At 40.0% G+C, this 21,513-nt stretch overlaps 1 protein-coding gene across 7 annotated transcripts in view; it reads right to left on the bottom strand.

Annotated features, from left to right (window-relative positions):
• Nucleotides 1–21,513, bottom strand: part of LOC149267391 (uncharacterized) — a 423,973-nt gene that overhangs the window by 291,337 nt on the left and 111,123 nt on the right. The gene's annotated exons all lie outside the window — the stretch shown is intronic.

The following is a 21,513-nucleotide window of genomic DNA, read 5'->3' on the forward strand; positions in this document are numbered from 1 at the left end:
CACCCAACTCCTCTTGGGGTCCTGACATCCTCCACCACTCTAAAAAATGTTCTTGTCCCTGACAACACCATCATATATCATTGCAAAGTGTCGCTACCTCCAGCATCTCAAAAATGTTCATGTTGCCCATCTCTGCTCCATCATCACACAAACCACCAAGGTTCATGACTTCATGAACGGGAAGTCTCCTCAATCCATGATCATCAACCACATCCATCGCAATCTCCACATGCTGCCCATCATGGAAGGTTGGTCCCTCCAACTCGACTACTTGCCATTGCTGCAACATATATTGTGTTTCACCTCATCATGTATCGTGATCATGTGAATCACTGTGTTGTCGCGCAGATTGACACGACAACGCTCAGACCAGGGGCTGTCACTCTGATCCCCGATCTGAGCGTTGTCGTGTCAATCCGCGCGACAACATTTTTTGGCGCCGTTGCCGGGGATCTACAGTATATGATCATGATGCGAGTGAACAAGACTAGATGCCTTCTAACAGCGATTGGATCACCACCCGAGAAAATAGGTAACTTAGGAATGGCATCTTCCGGAAAATCATGGAAACGTTCAGTAAAACGACATGGCTTAAATGAATAATCCATGATGAATGATAAGGGATTAAAAGGATGATAGAACTAGATATCTGCTCAAGAAAATCCAGAGATGAAAACAGTGGAGTCGCCACTTGAACAATGAATCTGATTCTAGGATCCAAAAAGTAACCACAAGCAGATATGCGGGAGGCTTCTTGTATGGGAAAAATAAGAAAATGGAGTCGCCACCCAAACAAGAAAGACACCGAAGAGATGCTACTGATATGGCGAAAAATAAGGCAATAAAAGATCCAAATGATAACCCAGAAGGTTGAATTTGCCAACTCAAAATGAGAGATGAGAAAGATGAGAAGGTGAATGTCGATGAAACCTCCAGGAACAGAAAAACTCTATCCCCGGCAACAGCGCCAAAAAATGTTGGCGTTGCCGGGCCAGATGAAGAGATAAGAAATGAGAAAAATGATTTGTCGTTTGAAACACAAAGAAAAAGTATCCCCGGCAACGGCGCCAAAAAATGTTGGCGTTGCCGGCTCAAACGAATGATAGACAGATGAACGATGAATGATGAAAAGATGTTGAAAAACTAAGGACAGAAAAACTCTATCCCCGGCAACGGCGCCAAAAAATGTTGTCGCACGGATTAACACGACAACGATCAGACCGGGGGCTGTCACTCTGATCCTCGATCCCTCCGTTTAAGCCTGTCTCCCGCGGCTAAGGGGGGTAGTTCCTGTGAGATGATGAGACCAACTGTCGACCAGATAATTGGGAGACACGAGATACGATATAAAAAGCACTCGATGGATTTGATTAATTTAGCAGACCAGTGCCTTAAGAGATTGTTATTAAAACGATTACTTGTTAGATGATGTAGAAACATAAACCGTGAAGAGCAATCATTTATCATCAGCTAAATCACAATGCTCTTAGAATGACCAAAACAATATCCAGCAATTGAGAATTTTCAAAAAAACCACCACGAATCATAAACCATTAACCAGATATCAATTTCGCATCTCGACTTGAAAATTTATATCTCAGCATGAAAGATATGACAAAATCCTCGAAAATAACTGGATCTAAAAATTTCCACAATATTTTTATATTTTTTCGAAATTTTTTTTTTTTTTTAAAAGCAAAATAAAATTTAAAACTAAAAGTATCTATGCTAAAACAAAACTTAAAATCAAAAAATCTAAATAAAACTAAGCTTAACCCTAAACTAAACTTAAAAAAAAAAAAAAAAATTGAAATCTAACTAAAAGACAAATCTAAAACATAAAATTTAAACCTATATAAAACTATACAAATATTTAATCTAAAGTCTAAAAACTTAAATAAAATCTTTTTATTTTTTGAAATTGAAATTATTTAAAATCTTAACAAATAAAATCCTAAGCTAAAATAATAAATATTAAATCAAAATTTTTAAATGATTAAAATCTAACAAAGAACTTAACGCATTTCTTTCGTTTTTATTTTATTTTTTATTGAATCTTTATAAAAATCCTAAGGCAAAAGAAAACGAAACCTAAAAAAATGAATCGAAACCCTAATCTAAAGCTACGATAGAAACAACGCAGCAACACGCATTATATGACAGGAAAAAAAAATTCGGTTCTACCTGCTCCGTCTGAGTGAGGAAAGCCCGATCCCGTCAGAGATTTTAAAAGCAGAATATGGATTCGAAGGCACAGCACACGCAAATAAAACTGTTCGAGAATGAAAACTGTTGCCGGCGTGAATGAAGCTCAATGCCCAGGCAAATGCTTTCAGGAGAATAGGAATTCGATACCTGGCCCGATGATGAAGATGCCAGACAAACTACAGTCATTGAGGATCAAATCGAAACTCGTTTCCTTACCTGGAACTCCCACTGTTGACGATTTGGATACCTCTATGCACAACGCACACAGCAATAAATTTTAACGCTTAATTCGTTTGCAGGTCCACGTGAATATACACAATACAATGAGATCAACTGAAAACCAGATCTGCAGGCCTTGCTGACGGCGTTTTTAGAAAGATGCGTGGGTCGATTTTGAAATGCTGGTGAAATGGTTTCGACGCACAAAAGATTGCCACGTACAATCCAGCCGCAATTTCTCCACACGGCATATGATATCAATGTAGTTTTAAGCGTTTACCCAGTTGTTCTAGCATTATCAGCAACATCCCCGCCTGTTAGAGATGCCATAACCACCACCAACGCCTTCAGTTGATTGAGCAAGTGATCCTATTTTTTAAGAATCGATTCTGAAACGAATGTTCACACTGCTTTTGTAATAATAATGGCCTCAAGATGTGCTTTCAATCTGCCTGCCATATTCGATTAAATCGAAGGATTTGGATGTTGTTTGCAGGTTCGATGGCGGATGGAGCTGATGGAGCAGTGGCTGCTGACAGGGCATGGGAGCCACGGGTGAAATCTGATTTACCTGCCAAAAATAATTTCGAAAATTTTCATGTGATAAAATGGAACCTAAGAACCCTAAACCCTAATGAAAACTGCATAAAATAAATTTGAAACCCTAGAACAGCTAATTGATTAATGTACAGATTTGGCCCCTTAACAGCCAGATTCAGCAATAAGAACGGAAATATTTTAAAGAAACGAAAATTTCAGATTTGTCACTGTGAAGAACTTCAGAAAATTTCTCATGCAAATCAGAAAATAAGCCGAATGATAGACCCAGGATCAAATCCAACTGGGCTCAGCAAAAAATGCTTGCGGGAGTTGGCTGGTTCAGCCGAGAACTTCCCCTAACGCCCACAATATTTCTTCAGAAAATGTTTTCTGCACAGCTCAGAAACAACCATCAGTAAAGAGGGCAAAAATGCTGCTAGATCTCAGGAAGTAATGGAGATACCTGCCATTACTTCAGAAACCCTAACAGCACCCAAACCCCAGCAGGTGAACAAGATACCTGTGCTCACAATACTCTACAAAAAAGCTATTATTAACGGCTGAAAATAACATATGCAGAAAATGAAACAATCTCACAACATTTTAAGAGAGTAACACCAGCAAGATATGGACCCCAAAGTCTTCTTTTATTAACCAGAAACAGATTTACAAGAGAGCTTCTTCAGTATCAGACTCACAGATCCAATGATCTGAAATGACCACCTAAGACCCTATATAAAGGAAATGATCCCAACGGCTAGTTCGAATGATCCATGTAGAAATGATCTCGACCGTTAATGAGGATCAAGACATCTCTTGATCTCATCTGTCGATTTATTCACTTAAAATATTATTATTTTATTAGTTAGGGTTTTTGTTTTATTTTTTAATTTTTTACTATTTTTTATTATTTTATTATTTTTATTCATTTTTTAATTTTTATTTTTTTTAATTCATTTTAAAATGGATCATCGAACTAAGCCTTCGGAAACATCACCTAGGACCTAGGACTTAGGACTCATGAGGGGATTTAAAACATTTTTCGACCCTCAGGACACATTACATCATGACTTTTACAAATTTACATCTTAAGGGGGACAAACCCATTTAATACAGACCCTCACAAATCACCCAGTTCTGCGACACAACTATAATCTAGCAGATCAACACACTAGGATTCTCCTAAAGTTCTAATGACAAAATCCATCCCGGCTTTGGGGTCAGGTTTGAAGGAAAACTCTGCCGATCCATGGATCGGTGAGACGAAAAACCTTCCGGGACGTAGATTACCACTAGAAAGTTAGGTCCACCTAGGCAATTCACATACATGACTCATATCTGCTAAGATTATTTACAATTCATAAATGCAGACTGGGTTTACAATCAAAATGATTAAACTGCTGATGACTGCAGGATGGCACAGACACGCTGATCAGGTGTTGCCCCTTTCTTGCAAAGAAAAAGGGGGTGTACTGCATGGGTAGTTGACTGGTAGAGGTCAACACACTGCATAATACTCCATCCAACACAACAACTCGGCCATAACCAAGACATCTATCTAACAAAACTCGGTGCACTGCATACCCTCATGACTCGAACTAGTTGGGTAGCTAATCTAATTGTAGCGCTCAACCCATGAGAATGCTCCTCCTCATGCCACCGTTGGTTGTTTCTCAGCACCCTATCACAATCTGATCTCGATTAACAATCCATCCCAAGTGTAAAATTAAGTCATGCTTAGGCCCATGGAGTAATCCAACATCTCATCTGCAACATGTTGCCCATGGCGCTAATGCCAATGTGTTGTCAAAACAGTCGCATTCATCCAAGCATAATCAACCTATAAAAAAAAAGCCTCATCCCAAGGCCCCTTGTAAGGGTGGTGCAATCCTCCTAAATATCAAGGACCTGCACACACCTACCTCCAAGGTCTATCTCGTGAGAAGGACCAGGAAATTACCTCCCTAACTCTCATCCACCCATGTATCCGATTGGTACTGCGTCCTCAAGTACTTGTGCACAGCAACAACCTCCTCATGTGTACATCCAAGCTTCTCAAGCTTGTCTTTCGTCAACTGAAAGTCATATATGCCCATGGCATACCTGCAAATCTGTACGTTCTAATGCAAAATATGCAGAATCTAATTGCAGATCTGGCTTTTTTGTGAAAAAATACCCAATTTGAAAAGAAAAAAAATCGGCCGAATCGGAGTCCAGATGAGGGAGATATCGCTGATTTAAAAATTAGTTGTGTTGTAGATATTTTTCGGGGCGACGAGTTTGCAGATCATATCTGTATGTTCCAGGGCAATATTTGCAGAATCTAATGGTAGATCTGAGTTCTTTGTGAAAAAATACCCAATTTCAAAAAAAAAAAATCGGTCGAATCTGAGTACGGATGAGGAAGATATCGCTAATTTAAAATCAGCTCTTTTTCAGAATTTTTGTGAAGACGGGACAGCAACAGTGCGAATCTGAAATTCTAGTGCCTAGATCGGAATTTGATGAAGATGTACAAATTTGATGGCTCAAATCCAATACCATGGGTCATTACCATGGTTCCCTCAATACCATCTATCTAATGCCATGAGCTTATTACATTATTGCTAACTACTTGTGGTTCCTTCATGATACGGGTTAACCACTTTATTTATTACTATGGCCCATCCCATTATTACAGTATTCCCTTGGGTACCTCCCTCTGTACCCCATACTATCCCCCCTAGGTATACTACATTCCACCCCCCTTAAACATGTTTCATCCCCGAAACATAAGAAAAACACAAATAATAATATCTACTCAAAAGAGTAATCCACTGGTACCATGCACGTGCATCTAGCCATCCCAGAGAGAGGTGAACCCTCGATCTAGTTGGTGCCTCGCTCGCTTGATATGGAAGTTGACCCTGGCAGCTCTTCTTTTTTGATGTGTAGTGGTTGGATCGTTGCCCCTCTCTATCTGTCATGCCGGGGTTGTTGTCCTTGTGGCTAATTCGTTGCCATCTTGTTGGTTGTTTTCTTGCGGGGTGATGTGGGTGGTGATATGCTGAAGTTTTAACCAACGGTATATTTTTCTTTAATTCACCACCTAATGGAGCCTGATTGGTATCTGGTACATGTTGTGGTGCCTGTTGTTTCTTATGTTTCAATATTACTTCAACCACTGAATCCTCATCTGATGTATCAGTATCTGTAACATTTTCTGCTTCAGCCTCCTTAGATTCTCCCTGTTTTTCTGGTACCTGGTTTGATGTTTGTGTTTGGTTGTCAACCATTAAAGGCTCATCATCTGATGTTTCAATGTTAAGGGGGGTGGAATGTAGTATACCTAGGGGGGATAACATGGGGTACAGAGGGAGGTACCCAAGGGAATACTGTAATAATGGGATGGGCCATAGTAATAAATAAGGTGGTTAACCCGTATCATGTAAAGGACCACAAGTAGTTAGCAATAATGTAATAAGCCCGTGGTATTAGATAGATGGTATTGAGGGAACCATGGTAATGACCCATGGTATTGTATGTATGAGGCCCGTTGACCACTACGTGTCAACTACCCATAGCAATACACCCCCTTTTTCGACAAAAGGGATAGCGCTTGATTGACGTGTCCGTGCCATTCGACTGTCATCATCAACCCAATTATGTTATGTTGTAAACCCAGTCTGCATGTGTAAATTGTAAATAATCTTAGCAGATCTGAGTCATGTATGTAAATTGCCTAGGCAAACCTAATTTTCTAGTGATAATCTACGTTCCGGAAGGTTTTTTGTCTCACCAATCCATGATCGGCAGAGTTTTCCTTCAGCCTAACCCCAAAGCCAGAATGGATTTTGTCATTAGAATCTTAGGGGAATCAGAGTGTGCTTCGAGTCTATGTAAAAGTAATTTGGAAATAACTCTAACTATTTGGTTAGGTTATTACAAATTGCTTGATCTGCTAGATTATATTTGTGTCGCAGAACTAGGTGGTCTATGAGGGTCTATGTCAAATGGGTTTTCCCCCTTGAGATGTAAAATTGTAAAAGTCATGATGTAAAGTGTCTTGAGGGTTAGAAAATGTTTTAATCCCATCATAATGTCCTAAGTCCTAAGTCCTAGACACTAGGAAATTTTTCCAAAGGCTGAGTAACGAGTTCAAGGATCCAAAAATAAAAAATGAAAATAATAATAAAAATAAAAATAATAATAATAATAATAATAAATTAAAAAATAACTAAAAAATAAAAAATAAAATTTAAAAATAAATTAAAAAGATAAATAAAAATTTAAAAAATAATAAATTAATAAAATAATAATAAATCAAAGTTTTGAGGAAACAAATGCAAGATTTCAATTTTTTAATATATTAAAATGCATTTGAAATTTTGACGGATGAGATTGAAAGGGATTTTGATCCTCATCGACGGTCGAGATTAGTTTGACATGGATCACTCGAACTAGCCATTGGGAATTTTTCCTTTAAATAGGGTGTCAGAGGTCATTTGAGATCAGATTTGATTTGAGAGTCTGGTGCTAAAGAAAGCTCTCTCTTGTAGTCATTTTTTGTGCAATAAAGAAAGACTTTGGGGTTAAAAATCTTGCTGGTGTTACTCTTCTGAAAGTGCTATAAGATGATTTATTTTTCTGCATAATTTTATTTTCAGCCATTGATAATAGCTTCATGAAGATCGATTTAGGCACAGGTATCTTGTCTGATCTCTGGGGTTTGAATGATAGTTTAGATTCTGAAATATAATGGCAGGTATCTCCATTTGATCTGGATTTCACTATTGTTTTCTCCATCTATGTTAATGGTTGATTTTAAGTTGTGCAAGAAATCTTAGTTTTGAGTTTACCAGGCGTTAGGGGAAGTTCTCGGCTGAACCAGCGAACTCCCGGATTGCGTTTTCTGAAAGAGCCCAGCCAGTTCTTGATCCCAGAGTTATCATTTGAATTTTTTTTTATGAATGCATGAAGAGTTTTCTGAAGCATCTCACATTAAGTTTAAAATTCTGAAAATATTTCTGTGGATTATTGACAAATCTGGCTGTTTAGAGTCGTTAATCTATAAATACTATAATTATTTAGCTAGATTTAAGTTTTTCAGTTTTGTTTCCTGCACATATTATTTTTGGGTTTTCGGTTTTTGCAGGTTGTAGGTACAGATTTTGAAAAAATTTCAGGATTTTCATTAGACAAATTTGAATGCAGGGCAATTTAAAATTTACAGGAGAATTTGCAGAGTTTTTTTGAAGAAATTCGAGGTTTCCAAGCCATTTGTCTGCTGGGGCTTCATTTTCACAAGAAAATTTCGAATTTTTTTTAGGGTATGCACTGTTCAGATCTCCAGATTTGCGTCCATCAGACTGCTGGCCATTCAAATTCACGCATATCTGCAACTCCATTTGTTTTCACGTTGCTGCAAGCTTCATTCTCATCCATCAATCTGCACAGCAAACTTTCCAACGCCGCCATCGAAGCACTCATCCGCAGCTTCCATCGTTGCTCCACCCGCAGCCTTCTTCTCTCACCTTCGTTCTCCCTTTATCCACGCATTTCTTCACCTGTAGCAACATCGCTTCTATTCACTATTGAAACTAGTTTTCTTTCTTGCAAATCTTCGCCACTCGACGCATCTGCAAACTCATGGCTCTCTGCATTGGTGGCTCCACGATGTCACTCCTCAGCTCAACTCCTCCCTTGCCCTTCCACGCACACCTGCAAAGCATATCAAATCCGCGTATTTGTTGCACGCAGCCTTCGCTCCACCAACAATCTTTCTCGCTCCCTAACCTGCAAACGCAATTCCATACGCTGTCATCACCTTTGCCACTGTTCAGACCCGCAAAACACAACTACGGCAAGCACACAATCGATTTTTGTTTTACGAATAAGGGTTATTTTTGTTTATATTTCCATTATATGCCTTGCTTTAATTTAGGTTTAGTTAGTTTTATATTTTTTTAGATTTACTATGCGTTTGATTTTATTTTGTATATATTCATGCATTAGCCTTTATAACTTTTATTTTTTTTGTGTTTTGATTTATTTAAAATCATAAAATTCTAAAAATTTGAAATAAAAATTTTGATTTAGATTAGTTTTAGTTTATTGTTCTTTTTCATTTAGTTAATTTAGGACTTAGTGTTTTTTTTAGAATTTGATTTTTTTTTTATTTAGATTTCATTTCTGTATATATATTTTAAGTTTCACCTAGTTTAGAATTAGACATTTTTCTTTGTTCAGTTTTGTTTCATTTAAAAATATAAAAATATAAAAAAATGTAAAAAAGCATCAAAAAGTTCCTTTTAGAGTCTTAGTTTAGAATAGATTTTAACTTTGTTAGGATTTCAAGTTTTGTTTTATTTTTTTTTTAATTTAAAAAAAAAAAATTAAAAAATTTTGAAAAGACTAATTAAAAATTGGAAATTCCTTTAAAAATATTTTCCTGTTGTGGTAGAGTTAAATGTGCTTAAATGTTTATATCTGGAGATTAACTATTTGAATCTGGTTAGCATTTAAATTTCGTGGTCGTTTAAAACATTTAATCTTTTAAAATTTAATTGCTAGATCATTGTTAAGGCGTTGTGCATTTATTGATTATCTCGCATTTGGTAAAATTAATCTTTGCTTGGGATATTTGATGATAAATGATTGTTTTACAAGGTTCATATTTCTGCAACATTTAATAAATAATCATTTAATCATTAACTCCATAAGGCACTGGTACATTAATTTATAAATCAATCAAGTGCTAGATTGCCTTGCTGTGTCTCCCAACCCAACCGGTCCACAATTGGTCTTCCTTTGTCCTATAGGGTCTACCCCCCTTAGCCTCGGGCGACGGCTTAAACGGAGAGATCAGGGATCAGGGTGACAACCCCCGGTCTGAGCATTGTCGTAACAATCCGTGCGACAACAAGGCCTATGTAGAGGCTAGAGATTCCCCATTGAGAGATGTCAAAGATTATTGTATGAACAGGCATATGGCTTGTGGAGTGTTCTCCTTCCTTAAGGAGTGAATGTATGGTGTTGCCCTACATTAAGGGTTTGATATCAAAAAAGAAGCAATTCTATCTATATTCAGATCTTGTTATTTCTTGGGTTTATTTCTATTATCTTATATTTTGGATCAAATCTATAACAAGTGGTGTCAGAGCTATAACATCCTTCCGCATGTCCACTATCCTGTCCCCCATGTGTATTAAGAGTTCTCACTCTTGCACAAGAGCTTCATAGTGCTTTTGTGTCACGTCTTTCCAATAATCTATCATGTCTTTAAGCTTTTGAAAAGCCCTTTCTACCATCTTCATCCGTTTGCCAAGTTTCCAATACCTACTTTACTTTCAATGGTCATCAAGCTTCAAAAACCAATACCAATTGTTACGAAGAATGCCTCTGATACCAACTATCACGAAGTGCAGTGGTATCACTTCAATCTTCAAATCATCAAAGCCTTGCGGAAACAGGAGGCTCTCATACCAACTGTCACGCCCCTATCCTAGCGGTGGTCTTTTAACCGCACATAGGCAGTGCGGCACGGCTACCCACTTTCTTTTCACCAATACTTATGAGTACAGAATACGCCTAACATTCAATACTTAGTTATTTTCTTCAATTCTACTAAGCATTATCATTACATGGCAGAAATAAACATTCATATCATCATCATATCATTCATATGTATCAACAGCGGAAACATTGTTTTTAAATGGGAGGGGCAGCTCCCAGATTATAGTCTGCCCAATAATACAATAATTCATTCTTTTTATAAATACAAGTACAAGTTAGCCTTTGCTGGAAACTCCAAATTTCACCTCAGCAAAGCTACCAAAAAATCTTGTAGTTCACCTGCTCGTGTCAGGTCGCCCACCCCACCGGGTCGGGTCGTCCTTGTTCAGCAGTACCCACCTACAATACCGTCATTCAGGGACGCCCACCTGCTATCGTGCAGGGTCGCCCAACTACCGTGCAGAGCTGCCTGGACGCACCGTGCAAAGGCACCCACCTACTATCGTGCAGGGTCACCCAGCCCCATTCAGAATTGTCGTTCACCATTGCCCAACTCATCGTTCGGAACTCATCGGTTTGTCTGCCCGTGCAAACCCGTCCAACCGGGTCGGGTCGTTCGACCGCACCTGTGGGTCGGGTCGCCTAGCTCGGTCTAGTCGCCCGTCGTTCAGTCGCTCCCACCGCAGCTCGAGTCGCCTGTCAGCCTGTTACCTACCCGCGCCCTTCACCGAAATAGTCTACCCGTCTTCCATTGGTTCGCTACCGCGTCTGCAGCTCTTCCTTTGTGCACACCTGCCCAGATTCCAACTCGCCCTATTGTTTCAGAACCCGCATCGGAACTTTGGCCCTCTGTCTGCCTGCGCCTTGCCTCAGCCTTGTTGTGTTTCTCTCTTGCTCGCCCAAGTCGCTATGTAGAACTTGCTTGAGATCGCTTGATGCCTATTCTCAAGTCGTCTTCCCTCTTCTTATATGTGTTCGTCCATGTTTTAGGTGGGTCGACCTACCCCAGGCCAACCATACATCCACACATGAAAATGTCTACTAACTTGTCGACCAACCATCTCCGGTCCACTTCTGCACGTCGACCCGCCCAGGGCGTCCTCCTCCATACGTCAGCCCAATCTCGGTTTTTCGACTCTCCCTATAACTCATTGTTGTGGCACTCCACACTTAGCCGAATTTCCATTTCAATTTTTTGACTCCCATGTGACTCGTTCGTGCGTGCTCACCCGGGGGCCAGACACACGGGTCGCCTCGCCGCGCTCGTCCAACTCGTCACACAACTTACCGGGGCGCGTTTAACCAATCACTCCCACTCATCGTATCATCGGGCACGCTCGCCCGTCGCCTTTAACCGAACTTGTGCGGTCGTCACATAAAGTCAACTCGTCGCACATAACCACAGAGTACTCACCCGTCGCACACATGGCGCGCCCAACTCGTCTCACGGCCCTGACATCAGATGTCACGACACCGAGACGAGGAGGGCGCGCCACATGTGTGTGATGGGCACCTGAGTCAGTTTTATGCGACAAGTGAGTCATCTACGGTTATGTGCGATGAGTCGACTTTATGGACGACCTCACGAGTTCGGTTAAACGCGACAAGCGAGCGCGCCCGACGATACGCCGAGAGGGAGCATTCAGTTAAACACTCCCTGGTGAGTTTTGCGACGGTGCGACAAGTGGGACGAGCGCGCCGAGCAACCCGTGTGTCGGGCGCCCAGGTGGGCACAGAGGACAAGTCACTAGGAGAGTCGAAAAACCAAAAATGATATTTCGACTAAGTGCGGAGCGTCGCGATGACAAGTTATAGCGAGATTCGAAAAACCGAGATTGGGCCGACATATGGAGGAGGACGCCCTAGGCGAGCCGACGTGCGGAAGTGGACGCGAGATGGTTGGTCGATGAATTAATGAACGAATTGGTGGACGATTTGTATGGTCGGCCTGGAGGTAGGCCGACCCACTTAAACATGGACGAACGTATATAAGTAAGGGAGGACGACTTGAGAATAGGCATCAAGTCATCTCAAGCAAGTTCGAGCACTTAGACACTTGTGCGAGCAAGCGAAGAAAGGATAAGGCCAAGGCAAGGTGCAGGCGGACAAGGGGCCGAAGTGACAAGCCGGGAAAACAAAGGGTGAGTTGCAGGCTGGGCAAGTGTGCACGAAGGGCGAACTTCGGTACACGGCAGCGAACCGGCGGACACAAGCGAGCAAGTTTCGGTGAAGGTGCAGGCAGGCAACAGACCAGCGGGCGACCCGACCAAGCTGGGCGACCCGACCCGACCCGGCTGGGCGTGTCTGCATGAGCAGACAAAACCGGCAAAGTTCCAACAAGGAGTTGGGCGGCAATGAATGGTAGTTCTGAACGGGGTTGGGTGACCCTGCACGATAGCAGGTGGGCGCGTCTGCACAGTGCGACCAGGAAGCTCTGCACGATAGTTGGGCTACCCGACACGAGCAAGTGAACTGCAGGATTTTTGGGTAGCTTTGCTAAGGTGAAATTTGGAGTTTCCAACAAAGGCTAACTTGTACTTGTATTTATAAAAAGACTGAATTATTGTATTATTGGGCAAACTCTATAATCTGGGAGTTGCCACTCCCATTTAAAAGAAAGTATTTCTGTTGTGCATATATATGATGATATGATGATGATGTAAATGTTTATTTCCGTTGTGTAATGATAATGCTTAGTAGAATTGAAGAAAATAACTAAGTACTGAATGGTTAGGCGTAGTCTGTACTCATAAGTATTGGTGAAAAGAAAGTGGGTAACGGTGTCGCACCTGCCTATATGTGGTTGAAAGACCACCGCCAAGATATGGGCGTGACAGTCCTTCCATGAAGATTACCCAAGTCCTTTCGCATGTCCACTATCATGTCCCCCATGTGTATCAAGAGTTCCCACTCTTGCACAAGAGCTTCATAGCGTTTCTACGTCTCGTCTTTCCAATAATTTGTCATGTCTTCAAGCTTGTCTTCAATAATCTATCATCTTCATCCGTTCGGCAAGTTTCCAATACCTGCTTTACTTTCAATGGTCATCAAGCTTCAAAAACCAATACCAATTGTTACGAAGTATGCCTCTGATACCATCTGTCACGAAGTGCAGTGGTATCACTTCAATCTGCAAAATGTCAAAGCCCCGCGGAAACAGGAGCTTTGATACCAACATAAGACCTCATACAGAGAGAATCATAATACCTCTGCTAGGGTTGTATCCATATCATTGTCACAGGTAGCATAAATCTCTATCATGTCACTGTCATGGAGACAAGCCATACATCACTGTCATATCACAGTCGTATAGAGAAACAACCATACATACACTACCATACACCAAAGGTCACTGACATATCAAAGATCACTACCATATCAAGTTCACTATCATGTCAAGGTCACTCCCATATCAAAGGTCACTATCATGCCAAGGCCATTGTCATATCGAAGGTCACTACCATATCAAGATTATTGTCACGTCAAGGTCACTCCCATACCAAAGGCCATTGTCATGCCAAAGCCATTGTCATATCAAAGGCCACTGTCATACTAGGTCACTGCCATATAAAAGGTATCTCTATCAAAACAACTGCAATAGATCGTGTCCCTTACCCCTGTCATTATCATTGTCAAGGGGTGAAAACATCAAAGCCATACAACACGGTTAAGAGCACTGCCAAGTATCATGGTCATTCACAGGAAAGATGTGAGTCATAGAGAATGAATGTGAGCCATAGAGAGTGAATACGAATCATAGGGATCAAATGCAAGCCATAGAGATTAATGCAAGCCACTAAGAATGAATGCGAGCCATAGATAATAATGCAAGCCACAGTAAATAATATGAGCCAGAGTTCCATAGTAAATGAGTGAGTCATAGTTCCACAGTAAATGACGTGAGCCACAGAGAACATATGTGAGCCTTAGAGAACTTATGTGACCCATAGTGAACATATGTGAGCCTTAGAGAACTCATGCAAGCCACAGTGAACATATGCGAGTCTCATAGATATACAATCTGAGCTATGGTGAACATATACAAGCCACAGAAATCATATGTGAGACACAGGGATAAGATATGAGCTACAGAAATAAATACTCGAGCCACAGGGATAAATGCGAGCCTCAGAAAAATGAATGTGAACCACAAAATTTAATCCACTCATAAAAAATAAAAATAAAAACACACACACACATATATATAATATAAAAAAATGAGCCATAGAGAAAATGCAACCCATAGAAATTGCGAACTACAAAGAAAAAGTGAGCCATAGAAATGCCATACAAGCTGTCATGCGAGCCACAAATAATACGAGCTACAAAGAATATGGGTTTTCATAGGGATTGAAGATTCACTACCCCAAAGTGCCTCAGATGGTGCAAGTCCTTTTAGCCATGAAGAAACTTAGATCAGATGTGATTAAACTGCCTTGGTGGGAGATAAGTCATTCACATTTATAATCTTTTATGGTGGTTTGAATAGATACCTTGAGGGATCAAACCGACTAGAGAGTTTGGAGGAAAATACTTAAATTCAAATTTGCTCATCATAATATTTAAATATATTTTTCCTCAGTGATTGCTTGCCCAATTTGTGCCACATTAATAATATTTCTTTATCCAATTTTAATTTTCCTTTGGGGCAAGATGGGCTTCATTTGAGGTAATTGGATTTTCCTTGGGGAAATTCATCCCGAAGCTGCACAAATTTCAATAAATGTTGGGACCTTGGGTCCATCCTAGTGTCTAGAGTTCATGTATATTACCATGTTGTTGAGAAATCTAGGGCATTAGCATTAGGTGATTTCTCTTAGATTAGTAACTGCTTGTGAACGATTTTTACTTCATTAGGTTAGAATCTTCTTCGTCTTAGATTAACAGTGTTCTTCTTCATCAAAGAGTAACCAATGCATGAACATAAATAAACAAGAGAAACAGAATGTAGGCTATGAGCCAGTGCCAAAACCTCTAACTCTTTGAGAGGAAAACCCGCACAAATTCTTCTTATAGAGATTCTAATTGACAAATACCAAGACCAAGACCCTTGACATATTAGCCACTCCAAGACCAAGACACAAGTCCTCTTGACAGTCACTCTTCTTGACTCCTCTTCCACTTCGTCCTTTTAGCATCCAGATCATGTTATTTTGTAAACCCAGTGTGCATGTATAAATTGTAAATAATCTTAGCAGATCCGTGTCATGTATGTAATCGCCTAGGTATACCTAATTTTCTAGCGATGATCTACGTTCCGGAAGGTTTTTTGTCTCACCGATCCATGATCGGCAGAGTTTTCCTTCAGCCTTACCCCAAAGCCGGAATGGATTTTGTCACCAGAATGTTAGGGGAGTCTTAATGTGCTATATTGAGTCTATGTAAAAGTGATTTGGGAATAATCCTAACTATTTGGTTAGGTTATTTTATTAGAAATTGCTTGATCTGTTAGATTATATTTGTGTCGCAGAAATGGGTAGTCTGTAAGGGTCTTGGTCAAATGGGTTTTCCCCCTTGAGATGTAAAAATGTAAAAATCATGATGTAAAGTGTCTTGAGGGTTAGAAAAATATTTTATCCTCACAAGTCCTAAGTCCTAAGTCCTAGGTCCTAGGTAATTTTAAATTTTCCGAAGGCTAAGATCGAGGGTCCTTTAAAAAATTAAATTTTAAGAGGTCCAGAGACTAAGGTTAAATGATTATTTTGCTAAATTTTATGCCCTTAGTCCCTAGGGTTAAGTCAAAGTCAAAATTTTGAGGAAATTAATTCAAAAGTTAAAGTTTTGAAGTAATTAAAATGCATTTAAATGATAATTTCGAATTTCCTCATTATTTTAATTTCGACGGATGAGATTAAAAGATTTTTTGATCCTCATCAACGATCGAGATCGCTTTGACAAGAATCACTCGAACTAGTCGTTGAGAAATTTTTCTTTAAATAGGAGGTCAGTGGTCAATTAAGATCATTCGACCTTTGAGTCGTTTGCTAAGGAAAGCTCTCTTGTAATCGTTTTTCAAGTGCAAATCAAGAAAGACTTTGGGGTTAATCTCTGCTGGTGTTACTCTTCAGAAAAATGTTGTAAGATTGTTTTATTTTCTTTCATAGATTTACTTTCAGCCATTGATGTTAGCTTATTGAGGAGTGATTTAAACACAGGTATCTTGATTTATCACTAGGGTCTGAATGATATTTTAATTTCTGAATATAATGGCAGGTATCTCCATTAAATCTGACATTGTCGTTTCCTCTCTCTATGTTAATGGTTGAATTAAGTTGTGCAGGAAATCCTTAGATCATCAGGCGTTCGGGGAAGTCTTCAGTTGGAACAGCCAACTCTCGGATAGCATTTTTTGAAGAGCCTAGCTGGTTTTGATCCCGGGCTTATCATTAGATTTTCTATTGTGGATGCATGAAGGGTTTTCTGAAGCACCTCATCTTAAATTTAAAATCTTAAAAAATATATGTGTGGCATAATGACAAATCTGCCTGATTAGAGCCTTTAACTTGTGAATATTGTAATTATTTAGCTAGTTTTTGGGTTTTTAGTTTCATCATTGTATATTTTGTTTTTGGGTGTTTTGTTTTTGTCATTGCAAGTTGCAGATCTGAAGGTGAGGTTCAATTTTGAAGCCAAATCTAGACACTGGAGCGTAAGATCTGGCCTTCGAATCAGTTTTTTGCAGGTGTACAGTTCTGCTGCCCGGGGTTTCATTTTTGTTGCAGGAAAATTTTCGAAATTTTTTTTTTGTAAAGCTCTCGCTGCACTCATCAAATTCGTGTTTCTTATTTGGCTGCCATACCCAAAACTGCAATCCCTGCGTCTTTCCCACTATCAATCTGTGTTTTTCTCCACAACCTCAACGCGCTCATCCCTGCCTTCATTGGTGCCCCACGGATCTGCAAACCCGTCCATGCTTTTGTTGTTCCATTCACCTTCATCCACTGCAACCTGCGTGCCTCTGCTCCATACGTAGGCTTCATCCATTCCTTCCTCTGTCGCGTCCACTCCAGCAACTCATGAATTTTTTCCCTACAGTCAAGCCTCTCTCTATCCGCAGCCTCCACATGATTTCATTGTTGCCTGCAACAGGCCCAAACATCCCTCTGCATTGAGCTGGCTGCTATCGTATCTACGCACTACCACCCGTATCCATATCCACCTTACTCCTCATCACAGCTGCCATAACTTGCCACAACAGGATCATCCAGTATCCTCACGCAGTCTATTGTTGCCTCACGTTGCATTGTTTCTCCCCCCACGCAGCCATTTCATCACACCTGCGTTCATTCCATTGCTCGAGCTCCTAATCTCTCCCATCGTTCACCCTCCATACCTTCAACCTGCTACTTTTGTGGCTCACTCCCGCAATATCCAAGCTCTCCTACCATCGACATCTCCTTGCTACCATTCCTCGCTCTCCAACCTGCAGCAGAACCCGCATTTCCTCTGCACACAAGCTTCCATTCTGCTGCAGCCGCACCTGCACACATTACGCACAGCAAACTTGTATGGTGTTTAGCTTAGGTTTAGTTATGTTTTATTTTATTTTCTTTTTATTCTTCATTTAGTTTTCATTTAGCCCTTTCCTATTTCGATTTTGATTTTAAATTTTATTTAGTTTTGATTTTAATTTTTTTTTTTTAATAAGCAAATCATTGTGATATATGTGTTAGTTTAGTTTTAGTTTAAAGTGTATATATTTTTATTTTTGTTTATTCGTTAAGTTTCAACTTTAGTTTATTTTTAGGTTTGTTTTAAGGCTTAGGTTAGTTTATATTTTTTTATTTTTATTTACCATATCACGTCCAACTTAGCACATTGAGTGGGTCTTCCTAAGGATTAATTAAATTATCAACTTTAAAATTCCATGTGGTGCTAAGGATAAGAATCTAAAGACAAAATTTTTGTGGTACCTATCATTTTCCTATAGTTAAATGTCCTTAAATTTTTATATTTAAAGATTAACTATTTGAAAGTGGTAAATTTCCTAGATTTGGGTTTTTCAGTATAATCATTTAAATTCTAGGATCTGAACTAGTTAGCATTTAAATTTCGTGGTTATTTAAAGCATTTGCATCTCCTGAAATTTAATTGCTAAGATATTTTGCTTCTATGGAAAATATTTCGATTATTGCTTGAATTATTTAATGCTCGTTACATATCAGATATTTTGCAAATTTTTCAAGCAGTCATTGATTTTTTCATAAGCAGCAGCAGCTAATCGATTACCTTGGATCATTAACTCCATAAGGCACTGGTTGTAATCATTTAAAATTTAATCAAATTCTAAGTTTCGCTAAGCCTTAATCAAGTATTCGATTGCTTCATTGTGTCTCCCAAACCGGCGGATTCACAGCTGGTTCTCTGTTATCCCATAGGGTCTACCCCCCTTAGCCTGCTATAGGGAGATGGCTTAAACAAAGAGATCGGGGATCAGGGTGACAGCCCCCGGTCTGAGCGTTGTCGCGGTGCCTAGACACTCTGCGCGACAACAAGGCTCATTCTCTACAAACCGATAGTAGAGATTGGGATCTGCATCACTCTTAACGAACCCCATCTTCTGCAAGTAGCCATCAATTCGACCATACCATGACCTAGGTGCCTATTTGAGCACATACAAAGCTTTCTTCAATCTACATACATCAAATTTCTTCTCATGTATCTCAAAGCCTTCTGGTTGTTCAATGTATACTTCCTCTTTTATCACCCTATTCAAGAATGTCATTTTGACATCCATCTAATGAATCTTCGACCCCATCTGTGCTGCAAGAGATATCACAGTTCTAATAGATGTATACCTGGCTATTGGGGCGGAGGTCTCTTCATAGTCTATTCCTTCCTTCTGAGCATACCCCTTCGCCGCAAACTAGCTTTGTATTTTTCCACACTGTCGTCTGCAGCGTATTTGATCTTGTAGATCCACCTCGAACCTACCACTAATCTTTTCTGAGGCCTAGGTATAACTTCCCATACATCATTAACCATTATAGAGTTGCATTCGTCTACCATCGCATCCATCAAAACTTGATGTTGAACAGCACCCTAAAAACTGGAAGGTTCCCCAACCTGAGCTACTAAGGCCTGATATCCGTTTGGTTGTCTTCGCTCCCTTTTACTGTTCCTGGGTGCACTAATGAAATCTTCTGCATCCCGTAGAACCTGTCGGAGTTCCCGACTCGTTCTCCCTCTAGTAATGGGTATATTTGTTAGGTCTTCCTCTTCCTGCGATTCCTCCTATTCTGAGGGAGAATTTCTGGTACTGGCTTTCGTTGGTTGAAGTGGTTTGACCAACCACTCATCTTTTGTTTTCTCCTCAAAAGACATTTCTCGAGATTTTCTGAAGGCCCTATCCTCCATGAACTTCACATCTCGCCAAACTACTACCTTTCTGCTCCCTGGAAGATAGATTCTATATGCCTTAGCATTCTCGCTATATGCCTTAGCATTCTACAATTTGATCTAACTTCTTCCTCTTCTCCTCGGGTATACGGCAATATGTTAAACTCCCAAATATCCTGAAATGGCTAACTTCAGGTGTCTTCCCGGTGAAGATCTGCTCTGGAGTAATCTTGCCCAATGCTCTATGAGGAGTTCTATTCTAGACATAAATTGTCGTGTTGCATGCGCACTAACTACTTCCACAATAGCCTTGTTCTTTATTTTTTCTACTCCATTCTGCTCTGGATTGTAGGGAGTTGTCCACTCTCTTTGATGCCCTCCCTGGCGCAGAAATCAGTGAAGTCCTTGTCGACATATTCTCCACCATTGTCTGAGCGTAACACTTTTATTTTCTTTCCTGTCAGATTCTCCACTAGAGCCTTGAACCCTTTGAGTCGACTGAAAACCTCATCCTTGGTTTTCAGAAAATAAATCCAAGTCTGCCTGGAGTGGTCATCGATGAAGATGACGAAGTATTCGACACCATTAAGAGTTTTTGTTGACATCGATCCACAGATATCTGAGTGTATCAATCCTAGTACACGGTTGGACCTATTGCTACTTCTAGGAAACGCTGCTTTGGCATACTTACCCAGCGCACACCCTCTACATACATCATCTCGTTCCATACTAAGATTTGGAACTCTTGTTACAGTTTTCCTAAGAATTCTAAGAGCCCCATGGTGCAAATGCCCCATCCTTTTGTGCCAAAGTTCATTCAAATCCTTGTCTCCATTACTGCCTATCAGTGCCATTGGTGATTCTAGCTGCAACATGTACAACCTGTTACTTCTGATTCCGATTTGCACCTTCTTTTTCCAACTCGGGTGTTTGACGTATACTTTCTCCTTAATGAAGAAACCGTCATAGCCCTTGCTTTGAAGTTGAGATATGGAAAGTAAGTTCATCCCCAGTCCTAGCACATGCAGCACATTGGTAGCTCAGAACCACTCTCCTATTTCTGTTTGAAAAACTATAGTAACCTTCCCTACTGGAGTACACTTTGCCTTATTCCCCATGGTGATCTGAAAATTCATTCTCTCCTCCTGATAATCTGAGAAACATTCCCGTATTCTTGTCATATGCCAGGAGGCTCCACTGTCTATATACCATACTCTTGGCGATGCAGAGCTTGCTATGCAAGCAGCTTCTTCTTCCAATCTGGAAGCTAGCATAGAAAAATCGAAATTTCTATCTCTTGTGCATTCTTCTGAAAATCTGCACGAGTCTCCTAACGTGGATGCCTCTGCATCATGCCCTTAACCCATCACTGATTTTCCCTTCCTATCTCTGAATCTTTGCTCTGATACCATGTGAAAATTTCTAAACATAAATTCTATTACTGCAGAAACATATTTATTTTACCTACTTATTTCTCAATAAGTTATTTATGAAATCCCTTCGGTAACTATTAAATACTGCAGATATCACACCATTATACAGAAACAAATATATGCACAAGAATCAAACACATTGACACAATTATTTTTGGACAATTGTCCCCAGAAAAACCCAATGCGGGAAAACCGGTGCAGCAGAGGATGGTTTTATTAATCTTCAGCAACAATCACTTTTACAGAAAGATTTTACGTAGACACTGGGAGAGAACATCTA

Source organism: Pinus tabuliformis, chromosome 6, assembly GCF_031772625.1.
Source record: "Pinus tabuliformis cultivar Carrire ecotype Pingquan chromosome 6, CPIR1, whole genome shotgun sequence".
Lineage (NCBI taxonomy): Eukaryota > Viridiplantae > Streptophyta > Pinopsida > Pinales > Pinaceae > Pinus > Pinus tabuliformis.